Source organism: Phyllobates terribilis, unplaced genomic scaffold (assembly GCF_046119375.1).
Source record: "Phyllobates terribilis strain yellow unplaced genomic scaffold, ASM4611937v1 Scaffold_5__5_contigs__length_657084704, whole genome shotgun sequence".
Lineage (NCBI taxonomy): Eukaryota > Metazoa > Chordata > Amphibia > Anura > Dendrobatidae > Phyllobates > Phyllobates terribilis.
Genome location: NW_027362765.1, coordinates 167,773,234 through 167,787,535, shown reverse-complemented (window position 1 = coordinate 167,787,535; position 14,302 = coordinate 167,773,234).

The following is a 14,302-nucleotide window of genomic DNA, read 5'->3' as shown; positions in this document are numbered from 1 at the left end:
AGAGAACCGGCACCGGGTGGCGTTGTGACCCACAGGCGCCCAGCTAGCACTTACCACCAGGAGGCGGCGCCCTTGTCGGCAGGGCCTGTGGGAGCTGATGCGCAGGCTTTGGACAATGACCCGGCTCCAGACCTACACCATCAGGTCCAAGAGCTAGCTAAGAGCGTTGCTGCGCTAACCCGAACTGTGCAGTCTTTACAGGTTTCCACCCCAGGGAAGATCCAGCTGGCATCCGGACCGGAGGACATCCCGTGGCGTCGACCAAGGAGGACCCCACCGGCCAGAGGAAGACCCAGTGACCGATACAGCGAAGACGGATGACCCATCTGCCGCCGCTGCAATCAACCCGGACATATGGCAAGGTACTGTTCTTTAAACGGGCACAACCTGGGGTAGAGGGCCAACCCCCAGGAAAAAGATCACCAGGCCCATCGAACTGGCGCGACAGATATGTGGGAGGACGTCCAGTCTTGCCTGTGGTACTGGATGGCATTCCCATGAGTGCCCTACTGGACACCGGGTCACAGGTCACCACCATCCCGTACGTGCTCTTTAAGCAGTACTGGAATTTGACAAAGTATCTCACACCATCCTTATTGAAAAAATGACCAAGTATGCAATGGACCAGGCAACTGTTAGGTGGATTCATAACTGGCTTAGTGATCGGACTCAAAGGGTGGTTGTAAATGGCTTCACATCCAGCTGGATGAATGTCTCAAGTGGGGTACCACAGGGCTCCGTCCTGGGACCTGTATTGTTCAACATCTTTATCAATGATTTAGATGAAGGAATTGAGGGTAAACTGATTAAATTTGCTGATGACACAAAGCTAGGAGGGATAGCTAATACTAGAGAAGAGAGAGAGAGGATTCAAAAAGACCTAAATAAACTGGAGCAGTGGGCAGCAACCAACAGAATGGTTTTTAACAGGGAAAAATGCAAAGTACTACATCTGGGCAATAAAAATGAAAAAAGCATATACAGAATGGGAGGAAAAGAGCTAAGCAACAGTACATGTGAAAAAGACTTAGGTATACTAATAGATCATAGACTGAACATGAGTCAACAGTGTGATGCAGCAGCAAAAAAAGCAAATACAATTCTGGGATGTATTAACAGAAGCATACAGTCTAGATCACGTGAAGTCATTATCGGTCTTTACTCCTCTTTGGTCAGACCTCATCTGGAATACTGTGTACAGTTTTGGGCACCACATTTTAAAAAAGACATAGACAAACTGGAGCAAGTTCAGAGAAGAGCGACCAGAATGGTGACTGGTCTGCAAACCATGTCCTATGAGGAACGGTTGCAGGATTTGGGAATGTTTAGCTTGCAAAAAAGAAGACTGAGAGGAGACTTAATAGCTGTCTACAAATATGTCAAGGGCTGTCACATTGTAGAAGGATCATCTTTATTCTCATTTGCACAAGGAAAGACTAGAAGCAATGGGATGAAACTAAATGGGAGGAGACACAGATTAGATATTAGAAAAAACTTTTTGACAGTTAGGGTGATTAATGAGTGGAACAGGCTGCCACGAGAGGTGGTGAGTTCCCCTTCAATGGACGTCTTCAAACAGAGGCTGGACAGACATCTGTCTGAGATGATCTAGTGAATCCTGCTTTGAGCAGGGGGTTGGACCAGATGACCCAGGAGGTCCCTTCCAACTCTACCATTCTATGATTCTATGATTCTATGACTCGGATATTACCCGCTACCCTGACGACGACTTGAGTATCATCGCCAGCAATGGCCAGCCCGTGCCACAGATCGGATTTAAAGAGGTGACCATCAAAATCGGTAGAGTCGAACTGGCAGCACAGGAGCTGATCATTGTAGATATTGACAAACATGAGAGTCACCCAAAAATAACTCTAGGAACTAATGTCATTGAAAATTGTCTTGCAGAGGTGATTTTCCTTTTACAGCAGGTTGCCAAGAACGCCAGCTCCGGCGAGCAGCGGGTGCTCCAGAAAGAGATCCGGGCACTGATGCGACCGCAACAGGTGGAACTCTCCGGCGGTGAGATTGGTAGCGTAAGAATGTGTGACCCTTTTCCTATTGCCATGCCCCCAAAAAGTGAAATGATGATTTGGTGCCGGGCAGCTATTGGTCTGAGAGGTAGAGATTACCAGGCAATGGTAGAACCAGTTTACTCAGACAGTAGGCCCACCATCTTGACAGCACGGGGGGTGGTTCATGTACGCCATGGGAGGGTGCCCGTTCGCATAATCAATATCGGGAAGAGGGAAGTGTACCTGCCCCGGTATGCCACGCTAGCCAAATTATATACCATTAACCAAAATGCTATACAATCTGTGGAACCCTTGCCTCCATCTCACCCGGAGGAAGGTAACGGCTCTAAGAAAACAAAGGAGGACTGGTGTCAGCAACTACATTTGGGTACTAACTCCACTCCCTCACATCAGAAACAGGGAGTCTATCGGGTGGTTCAAGAGTACGAGAGAGTGTTTAGTAAACACCCGTTAGACTTCGGGCGAGTCAAGGGGGTAGAACACCACATCCCCACGGGAGACCATCCTCCCATAAAAGAGAGGTATCGACCCGTACCCCCTGCACACTACCAACACGCCAAGGGGATGCTTAGAGACATGAAGGAGGCTGGGGTGATCAGGGATAGCTGTAGCCCCTGGGCAGCTCCACTAGTCTTAGTCAGAAAAAAAGACAACACCATGAGGATGTGTGTAGATTACCGGAAAATCAACCGTATCACACACAAGGATGCGTACCCCTTACCAAGGATAGAGGAGTCATTGGCTGCTTTAAGATCTGCTAACTTCTTCTCTACCTTGGATCTCACTAGCGGGTACTGGCAGGTTCCTGTAGCAGAGGCGGACCGGGAGAAGACCGCATTCACCACCCCGATGGGACTTAGCGAGTTCACCTGCATGCCGTTCGGACTCTGCAACGCACCAGGAACCTTCCAACGACTAATGGAGTGTTGTCTGGGCCACAGAAACTTCGAGACGGTCCTGTTGTACCTGGACGATGTCATCGTATATTCCAAGACGTATGAGGACCACCTGAAACACCTGGCGGAAGTGTTCGAAGCTCTGGCGAGTTACGGCCTAAAGGTGAAACCCTCCAAGTGTCACCTCCTGAAACCAAAGGTGCAGTACCTGGGACACGTGGTGAGCGCTGACGGAGTGGCTCCCGACCCTGATAAGATCACCGCAATTAAGGAATGGCCAAGCCCCTCCAGCGTAAAAGAAGTGCGGCAGTTCCTCGGGTTGGTAGGCTACTACCGAAGGTTTATTCCCGGTTTCACCAAAAAGGCAGCACCTATGCAGGACCTCCTGATAGGCCAGTCCCGGAAGGCCAAGAACCAGAAGCCGCCCTTCAAATGGGAGGAGCTGGAAGAAGAGTCCTTCCGCCAGCTGAAGATGGCCCTCACGGGGGACGAAATCCTGGCGTACCCGGATTATAGCCAGCCCTTTATCCTCTACACCGACGCCAGTAACATCGGGCTAGGAGCCGTACTGTCCCAGATCCAGCAGGGGAAGGAACGAGTAATCGCCTACGCCAGCCGAAAGCTGCGACCCACCGAAAGGAATCCCGAGAATTACAGCTCATTTAAGCTAGAGTTCCTGGCCGTAGTATGGGCAGTCACCGAGCGCTTTAAGCATTACCTCGCTTCTTCCCGGTTCACCGTGTACACGGATAACAACCCATTGACACACCTGGACACGGCAAGACTCGGTGCCCTGGAGCAAAGGTGGATGGCCCGTCTGTCCAACTACGAGTTCACAATCAAATACCGGGCCGGACGCTCCAATACCAACGCGGACGCCCTGTCCAGGATGCCCAACCTGCCGGACGAAGGAGAAGATCCGGAGGGACTGGAAGAAGTTGAACTCCCTGCGTTCCACCATCATGGGACTATCCAGTACTCCCACCGGGTAAGGAGTAAGCAGGCTGCTACGTTGAACCCCTTACCTCATTACAACTGGGCGGAAACGCAAGACAGCGACCCTGCCGTCCGACTGGTGAAGGAGATGCTGACTCGCCCGGAGGCTTGCCTTGAACCAGACGCTCCGGAGGAAGCCAAACAACTATGGGCAGAGAGGAGTCGACTGTTCCTTTACAAGGGGAAGTTGTGCCGCAGAATGGTTAACTCCCGGACGCATGAACTACTCTGGCAAGTAGTGGTGCCATGAAGAGACGCAGCCATGGTGATGGAGGCATACCACGACGGAGCTGGACACTTCGGGTGGAAGAAGCTGGAGTTCCTGCTGCGCGAGCGATTCCACTGGGTAGGCATGAGGGGAACCATTGAGAAGTGGTGCAGAGACTGTGGCCCGTGCAACCTAAGAAGGAAGGATCGTGCCAGCCAGAAGACTCCCCTGCAGTCCATCGTCACCCGGCAGCCGTTGGAACTGGTAGCCTTGGATCATGTAAAACTGACCCCAAGCAGAAGTGGCTACGTCTACGCACTAACCATCGTGGATCACTACTCCCGGTTCTTGGTTGTCGTCCCCGTCAAGGACTTAACAGCTCGAACAGCAGCGAGAGCCTTCCAGCAGCATTTCTGCCGTCCACACGGGTACCCGGACCAAGTGTTGACAGACCAGGGACCTGCCTTTGAAGCGGAGGTCTTCCAAGAATTCTGCACTCTGTATGGCTGCCGGAAGATAAGGACGACACCCTATCATCCGCAAACTAATGGACTTTGTGAGAAAATGAACCAGGTGGTAATGGATCTTCTGAAAACGTTGCCCCTGGAAGAACGCAGTCTGTGGCCTGAGAAGCTGCCCGATCTGGTGGACCTATACAACCACATCCCGGTAGGTTCCACCAACTGTACCCCGGCTTACCTAATGAGGGCAAGACCTGGTAAGTTACCTGTTGACCTGGAAATGGGAGTCCTGACACCCGAGGACACTTCACCAGAAGCAGACTGGGACACAGAGAGGCAGCAGCAGTACCGGAGAGTACAGGAGAGCGTGGAGCGAAGTCTCTGTCAGGCTAGGGAAAGACAAGAGAAAACTTACAACCAGTATGCTCCCGCTGTTCCCCTGGTACCCGGAGAGCAGGTCTTGAAGAGGAAGAGACGGCTCCACAAGTTGGACGACCAGTGGGAGAAGGACCCGTACACCGTACTGCCCTCAAGCCACGAGAACCCGAAGGTTTGTACCATCAGTAAAGACGGAGGGGAAACTACAGCCATTGTATCCCGGGACCACCTGAAGAAGTGTCCCGAACAACTGAGGAACCCTGAAGAGGAACAAGAAGACCATCGACCCGTAGAGGAAAGGGAAGATATGGTTAGTACTGTGCTCGGGGACTTCCCTCGGTCTTGGACTCAAGTCAATGGTGCAGTTGTGGTACCCGTACTCACCTTCCTCCAACCAGCATCCCAAGCACCTACGGAGCAACAGGTAGAGCTGGAAGAACAGCCGGTCCAGGAGGCAGAAGACCCCACACCCGCAGACCAGGAGGATCAACCCTCTGCTTGCAGTGAGCCTGCCATATCCCTAGTGAGCCAAAGAGCCGGTAGACAGCTGCCCAGTTTACCCTTGACAGCTCCTACACCCTGTAGTTCAGGGCTAGACAGTCAGCTCCGTAGGTCCACTAGGGCCACTAGAGGCCAGTTACCCGCACGTTGGAGGATTTGAAGTGTATAAATTGTTTTATTTATGTTTACCTGTGTATTGTTGCTTGTGTATAATTTTGTGTTTCTAGTTATTTGTAGGAGTCCTTGGTGGATTTACCGGGAATCCTTTGTACATAGTTGGAGCGTAACCCAGGACGGACTAAAGACTGTTAAGGACTCGGGGCAGGACAAACCCCTACCTGGTTACGTCTCCCTGTTTTGGTGAAATGGACACCTTGCTTTTCTTCAAAGACTACACCCGGTTACGGACATGCCGTGACCACCTTTATGTGTTTCTTCTTATTGTACTATTATTGTTGTTATATCTTGTTATGTTTTTCTAAAATATGTTTAGTCCCGGAGTACTAAATTTCACTAGGGGGGAATGTGGCACCCCAGGGGTCTGGTTTCCCACAGTAATGTAATGTTATGTCTGAGAGCAGGTGGGAGGTCCTTTGGTCAGGGATCCTGTGCATGCCACACCTCCTGCCCAGTGTTGGGAGGGGAAGACCTTCCCCTATATAAACCCGGGGCTGAAGCAGGGTTAGTCAGTCAAGGAGAGTAGAGACAAGAAACAGTCACAGGAAGAAACAGCAGAAGCTCAGTGGGAGCAATACTACTACAAGTCAGGGGCTGGCAGCTGCAGAGCTCGCCCTGACTGAGAAGCTTTCTTACCGGACCCGGCGTCCGAGGCTGTGGGGACTAACTCTTACCCAGCAGCAGAAGCCGACCGGCAGGGGATTTCAGGTCCTCAGGCCCAGAAACCCGAAGGCACGGTCACACGCGTGGGACCAGCGCCGCCATCGTGGAGCGGAAGCCATTAGAAGGCCCCGAGTCACCGGCCATACGGGTGAGCACCACACGGTACACTCAGGGACGTGGGCTACTTATATTCGCTTCTAGCAAGGTAGCCAGAAGAGTACAGTCAGTTTGGGAGGCCTACAACTCCGCCTGGCCAGGGGAGATCCCATCTGCTCAAGGACTGACCAGGCCCCGTTCGCTAGCAAGTACTCCGGGAGGGTCTATCGTTGTTACCAGTAAAGACCCTGAATTACACCGCACCGTCTCTGAGTGGTTCCTGCTACCCTCATCTTCCACGTCGGCTGCCCTGAGGCCATACCCCTCCCGTTGGGGGTTATACTATCACGCTGCACAATTCTACATCGGCCTCAGCGGTCTGCCCTGCAGCGGCAGCTCCATAGCTGCAAATCAACGGGTGGCATAGTCGACACTCAAATAACATCTATCAAGACTGCCACACACTGAGTTGACTCCCTGGGCACGGACCGGGTCCCCGCCACTCGGAGACTACAACCCTCATCTGATCCGGTTCCGGGTAAGCCCCCGTGCGCGAGACGCTGAGCGACACAGCAGGCCCAGGGGCGCGTCATGAGAATTCACAAGTCTGCAGACACATGTAGTGACTGCAGACTTTCGTGAAGAACCATGGAAAATCCCTTTAAAGTCTACAAGATCAGAGATGATCAATACAAAGAGAAGGAAAAAGGAGTTTATAGGCTAAAAATCAATTGCTTTAATTGAAAATACATATATATGACGCGCCCCCTGGGCCGTGGGGTACCCGGAGCCGGGCCGGTAGATGCTGGGGGTTGTAGTCACTGTGGCGGTGACCCAGGGCGGTCAATCCAAGGGTAGTATTTGAGTATAGGGGTTTTTAATGTCCGACTACGTCACCTGTGGAATGCGGTTATTGGTAACCGCCGCTGCGGAGCAGTCCGCAGAAACTGGTGGTATGTGCAGCAAGGTGATGTGACTCCCCACAGGAGGAGTGTGGCTTCAGGGCAGCATGTAAGGATGATGGTGGTGATGGTGCAAGGTGTCGCGGTGCAAGAATAATCACAGAATCCAAACGATGCAGTCCCAGATCCTTTACTCACGGTTAAAGCAATTCCAGTTACAGGGCCAGTGTAAGAGCCCACGGCGTCCTGTGCTCACGCAGTGAGGGGCTCGGATGACCCTCAGATATCTCCAGAGTACTTATCAGGACCCCCTTCTGTGTGTCCTCTCTGGCCTTCTCCCTGCACTTCACACCTAGTAGCACTCCTGTCCGGTGTCCTCGGGCCTTGGTGGGCGACGTGTGTTCCTTCCCCTGGGTCCTATGCAGCTACCTTCCTAGTACACTGGTATGGACTTACGGTCTGCGGTATTTGAAATGCTGCAGCCTCCGGTTCTCTAGTTAGGCCTTGTAGCTCTTGGCTAGTTAAGGGACCGGTTCCCTTTCTCCGGCCTGACCCCCCTACCTCCTGGCAGCGGCGGGCATACGGGTGGCTTGCTGCACGGCCCGTACCACTGGGGTCCCTTCTCTTATCGTCCTGGAGCTTCTCCTGCTCCCCTATTCTCTCCTTTCTCCTTCAGGCTCAGGCCTCCTGACTAGGCCCGCCTCTGGAGCAGAGCTCCTACTGAGCCCCTGCTCCTGCACTCTCCTCCTCTGACTGAACTCAAAGACAAAGACCTTCTGATCTAAGATGGATCCTTACTTATACTCCTACTCATGTGCTCCCAGGATCTACGTCCTCCACCCATCCACCACTTAGTTCCCCCTCTCTAAGTGGTTCCTCCCCACTCCAGCCAGGGATCAGGGACTGTGCTCTCCCGTAGGAGCATTCTCGCCCTGTCCCCCGGAAATGTTGTGTAGTGGATGTAGTGTTAGGGTCCTGAGCCATACTCCGTCCTTACCTGACAGTGAGATACCACACCTCTGGGTGAGATGCAATACCTCTGTGGCGACTGAACCCTCAGGGGCGCCACATATATATATATGTGGCGCCCCTGAGGGTTCAGTCGCCACAGAGGTACTGCACCTCACCCAGAGGTGTGGCATCTCCTTCTCAGGTAAGGATGGAGTACTGCCCGGGACCCCAACACCTGCACTCAACACTACACTACTCCAGGCCGGCTGGAAGGGCATTATGCACTTCTTCTGCTGCCCTGTCCCTGGCTGGAGTGGGGGGAACCCAAAGTGAGGGGGAACCAGTGGTGGGTGTGGGTGGAGGATGCAGAACAGGGAACCACTTGAATAGGATGTGTATATAAAGAGGAGCCATCTTAGTTAGTCAGTGCAGAAAGTAAGTGAGCAGCAAGAGGAGAGGAGGGGAGCAGAGTCTCTTCAGGAGCTCTGCACCAGAGTGGGGGCCTAGTAAGAGAGGCCCAGGAGTGAGAGGGGAGTCAGGGAGGAAGGCTCCGGTAACAGAAGGGATCCCAGGGGGTACGGTGAGTGCAGGACGGCACCCGTATGCCCGAATCTGCCAAGCGTCAGAGGGATCAGGCCGCAGGAAGGGAACCGGTCCCTGGACCAGCTGTGTTACTCCAGGTCTCGGCTGGAAAACCGGAGACTTCTGCACTTCCATGGTGCAGTTGCCACAACCTCACCCAAGCCGCCGTGAAGGGCACCAACTAGGTCCGGGAACTTCAGGTTGCCCAGAGGGATCTCAGAGTACCCGATCGGGACTTTGTGTGGGGGAGCGCAGGGCAGGAGGGAGAAGACCCAGCGCGGGAAGTCGGTCAAGGAAGGAACATAAAGAAAGGGGGTCCCGTTAAGTGCTTCTGATATACTTGAGGGAGTGCTGAACACTGAAACGCGGCGCGACGCGGGAGGCTGACACCTGGACAGTGTACCCGAGGAACCTAAAAAGAACTGTGAGTAAACTCGGATGACTGTACTCCACTGTCTCTGTCAGTTATTTCTACCATGCTACCGCTCCTGCATCACCATCTGCACCTACACTGCCCCGGGGGCCCGCTCCGCCTGTGGGGAGCAGAAACATCCCAGCTGCCATCCCATCACCCCCGGATGTCTGTAGCAGCGCTGGTACCCATTACCAGAAACCACAGGTGGCGTCACGAGACAAACTGTTAACAAAACCCCTTTTACAGAGTGACCCCAGGGTACGGGCCCGGGAGCCGACTGCCGTGACATCCCAAGGAGGTAAAGGCCCGGGTACCGAGTCTCCCCCATATCCCCCTGGGCGAGTCATATATACACTGTATATATGGTATCTATATACACACATATATATACACATGAAAAATACACATATAAAATGACAATCTCCAGTACAATGGTGACCTGACGAGACATTGATCAGAGATGAGGAGGAGGAGGGTTCAGTGGCTGTGATTGGCTTCCAGGGAGAGCAGAGAGAGGAACAATGATGATAAAATAGATTATTTCTAAAATCCTAATAGAATGCAGCTCTTGGTTTCTGTCTATGAAACAATGCCTGTATAAGACTCGTACGACAATTATCTGGAGAATAAAATTAATAAGAGTATGCATTACATAAATGTCTGATAATGACCGATTTTTCCAGTAGGATCTATTGGAGAGCGTTGTAGTACATTGGACTTGACTAAAGAGGTTGCCTCAGGATCATGTACGATGAATAACATTTCTCTTTTAAAGCATACATGCCATTTCAAGCATAAATTTTCAGAATGTGTGAACATGAGGAATAATAGTATATATGACCATTATATAACTTGTATCCTGCATTTTTCACCAATTTTCCCTCTCCATGCTCTGTCTCTAATCTTCAGTTGTCTCTGAGCTAGGGGATGGAAACCAGGTGCTACGCACAGAACAAACAAAAAGATGGATTACTATCTCTCTTTCTCTGTAGCCCACAGAGAAGAAGCATCAGCATAGAAGTCATTATACTGCAGTACTGAGCTGTGTGCCTGTGAATCCAGCATTGGAGTGATGTAAATAGTAACTTGAAGCTGCAGCTGAATCTCCCCCTATGTACCTGTCTGCTCCTCACTGCTTCTCACCTTACCACTCTCTCTACAGTATAAAAGGAGCTGTAACTTGACACCTCACTGTGCTGGCAGCCCATCTTGATAAAGATTTGAGCTGTTTGATCAGATAGCTTGTTCATGAGTCAGGGGGGAAGGAAATAAGTGGCTCATAAGTGGAGAAACAAGCATATGTCTCTGATAAGACATACAGTTGAAACCAAAAGTTTACATACACTATGTAAAAAGGCACATATGCATGTTTTTCTCAATATCTGACATGAAATCAGAATAAACCTTTCCCGTTTTAGGTCAATTAGGATTACCATAATTTTTAATATTTGCCAAATGCCAGAATAAGGAGAGAATGTTTTAAGGCATTTTTATCACTTACTGCAAAGTCAAAAGTTTACATACACTAAGATTACTACGCTTTTAAACAATTCTGGACTGCCCATATGATGATGTCATGTGTTTAGAAGCTTCTGATAGTTTTTTTGGCATCATCTGAGTTAATTAGAGAGACACCTGTGGATGTATTTTAATGCACACTTGAAACGCACTGCTTCTTTGTGTAGCATCATGGGAAAGTCTAAAGAAATCAGCCAAAATATCAGGAAGAGAATTGTGGACTTGCACTAGTCTGGCTCATCCTTGAGTACAATTTCAAGATACCTGAAGGTGCCTCGTTCATCGTACAAACAATTATATGCAAGTACAAACAAGATGGGAATGTCCAGCCATCATACCGCTCAGGAAGGAGATGGGTTCTGTGTCCCAGAGATGAACCTGCTTTGGTCCGACATGTGCATATCAACCCAAGGATAAAAGCAAAAGACCTTGTGAAGATGATGGCGGAAGCTGGTAAGATTGTGTCAATATCCACAGTGAAAAAACGAGTACTGTATCAACTTGGGCTGAAAGGTCACTCTGCCAGGAAGAAGCCATTACTCCAAAAGAAACATAAAAAAGCCAGATTAATGTTTGCAAATGCACACAGGAACAAAGACCTTAATTTTTGGAGACATGTCCTGTGGTCTGATGAAACTAAAATGGAACTTTTTTGGCATAATGACCATCGTTACGTTTGGAGGAAAAAGGGAGAAGCTTGGAAGCCTAAAAACACCATCACGACTGTGAAACACGGGGGTGGCAGCATCATGTTGTGGGGTTGTTTTGCTGCAGGAGGGACTAGTGCACTTCACAAAATAGATGGCATCATGAGAAAAGAAGATTGTGTGGCAATACTGAAGCAAGATCTCAAGACATCAGCCAGGAAGATAAAGCTTGGGCGGAAATGGGTCTTCCAAATGGACAATGGCCAGAAGCATACTGCCAAAATGGTAATAGTGGCTTAAGGAGAACAAAGTCAATGTTTTGGAGTAGCCATCACAAAGCCCTGATCTCAATCCTATTGAAAATTTATGGGCAAAGCTGAAAAGGCATGTGCGAGCAGGGCGACCTACAAACCTGGATCAGTTACACCAGTTTTGTCGGGAGAAATGGGCCCAAATTCCGACCAACTATTGTGAAGCTTGTGGAAGGATATCCCAAACGTTTAACCCAAGTCATTCAGTTTAAGGGCAATGGTACCAAATACTAATGAAATGTATGTCAACTTTTGACTTTGCAGTAAGTAATAAAAATGCCTTAAAACATTTTCTCTCATTATTCCGGTATTTGGCAAATATTAAAAATTATGGTAATCCTAATTGACCTAAAACGGGAAAGGTTTATTCTGATTTCATGTCAGATATTGAGAAAAACATGCATATATGTCTTGTTATATAGTGTATGTAAACTTCTGGTTTCAACTGTATTATAAAAAGTTTTCTATATTTTCCTGCACTACTGTTTGATGCAAAGTTTGTGGAAAAGACAGTGATTATATAAATTGCATAAACATAATATTCTAATTCAAACTAATTAAATAAAATACTCCTGGATATCGCTGTTACATACTTGTAATCACATGTCCTGCTGATCATTTGATCAACAACGACCTTATGTATCCAGTGCTGGTAAGAAGAAGTCACTTCTAAGGCTGTTTCACATTAATACAATGCTCTCCATCGAGCACTATGTTGGGGTGTCTGTCAAAATACTCAAAAAATTATTCTGACGGAAACAGTGGAAGAGCCCCGGCGTAGTCATTCACTGGAATAAAGTAGACGGAGTGAGTTTGGACACTGTCTGGCCTTCATCCTGACAATATTTGTCTTTGGCTATGTGCCCATGATGCAGAAATGCTCCGGATTTTTCCTGAGCGTTTCTGCATCTCCCTGGCAGAAAAAATGCATGCAGAATTTACATGCGTTTTTTTCAGCCAGGGACAAGCGTATGTCACGCGTTTTGCACATGTGATTTTGCATGCGGGTTGTCAAGCGCTTTTCCAAGCGATTTTAGCATCAATTGGAAAAGTGCTTGACAACTTGGTCACACTATATAAATCCATGCAACCGGCATGGATTTATATAGTGTGACCAAGTTAATAGTTAAAAAAAAGAATACAAATGTAAAAAAAAACAAAACATTACACTGTGTTCCAAATTATTATGCAAATCATATTTTCTCAGATTTTCCCAAATTATCTATATGAATTGCAGTCATTGTAATTTTCCAGTCAAATAACTATTAGAGTACAATTGAAAGGTTTTTGTACAAACTGCCTATGATAACAGTATATTTTAAAAAAAATAAAAAACTCAAACTGCACTCAAAATGCATGTTCCAAATTATTATGCACAGCAGAGTTTTCAACCTTTTCATTTTAATAAAGAACAAACAAATGGTCATTTTTGAAATTATAAGCATTAGCAGGTTATTAGAAACTGAAATCAAACAGTTTTCAACTCAAAACTTTATTCTAGGTGATGTTACTGACGCACCCCTGGGCCTGTGTCGCGCAGCGTTGCGCACGCGGGAGCTTACCCGGAGCCGGATCTGTTGAGGGTTGTAGTCTCGTGGCGGTGACCCGGTCCGTGCCCAGGGAGTCAGACTAAGTGGCGCTGTATTAGCGGTAGATGTTGTACGACTACGCCACCCGTTGAATGCAGCGAAGGAGCTGCCGCTGCAGGGCAGACCGCTGAGGCCGGTGGTAGGATTGTGCAGCGTGATAGTATCACCCCCAACGGGAGGGGTATGGCCTCAGGGCAGCCGACGTGGATGATGGGGGTAGCAGGAACCACTCGGTGACGGTACGGTGTAGTTCAGGGTCTTTACTGGTGACAAAGATAGACCCTCCCGGAGTACTGGCTAGCGATTGGGGCCTGGTCAGTCCTTGAGCAGATGGGATCTCCCCTGGCCAGGCGGAGTTGTAGGCCTCCCAAACTAACTGTACTCTTCTGGCTACCTTGCTAGAGGCGGGTATAAGTAGCCCACGTCCCTGAGTGTACCGTGTGGTGCTCACCCGTATGGCCGGTGACTCGGGGGCCTTCTAGTAGCTTCCGCTCCACGACGGCGGTGCTGGTCCCACGCGTGTGACCATGCCTTCGGGTTTCTTGGCCAGAGGACCTGAAATCCCCTGCCGGTCGGTTTCTGCTGCTGGATAGGAGTTAGTCCCCACAGCCTCGGACTCCGGGTCCGGTGATAGCTTCTCAGTCAGGGCGAGCTCTGCAGCTGCCAGCCCCTGACTCCTTGTAGTACTGCTCCCACAGAGCTCCTGTTGTTTCTTCCTATGCTGCTTCTCTTCTCTGTCTCTACTTCTTCTCTACTCACTAACCCTGCCTCAGCCCTAGGTTTATATAGGGGAAGTTCTTCCCCTCCCAGGACTGGGCAGGAGGTGTGGCATGCACAGGATCCCTGACCAAGAGACCTCCCACCTGCTCTCAGACATAACATTGCTGTTACTGTGGAAACCAGACCCCTGGGGTGCCACATTCCCCCCTAGTGAAATTTAGTACTCCGGGACTAAACATATTTTTAAACATAACA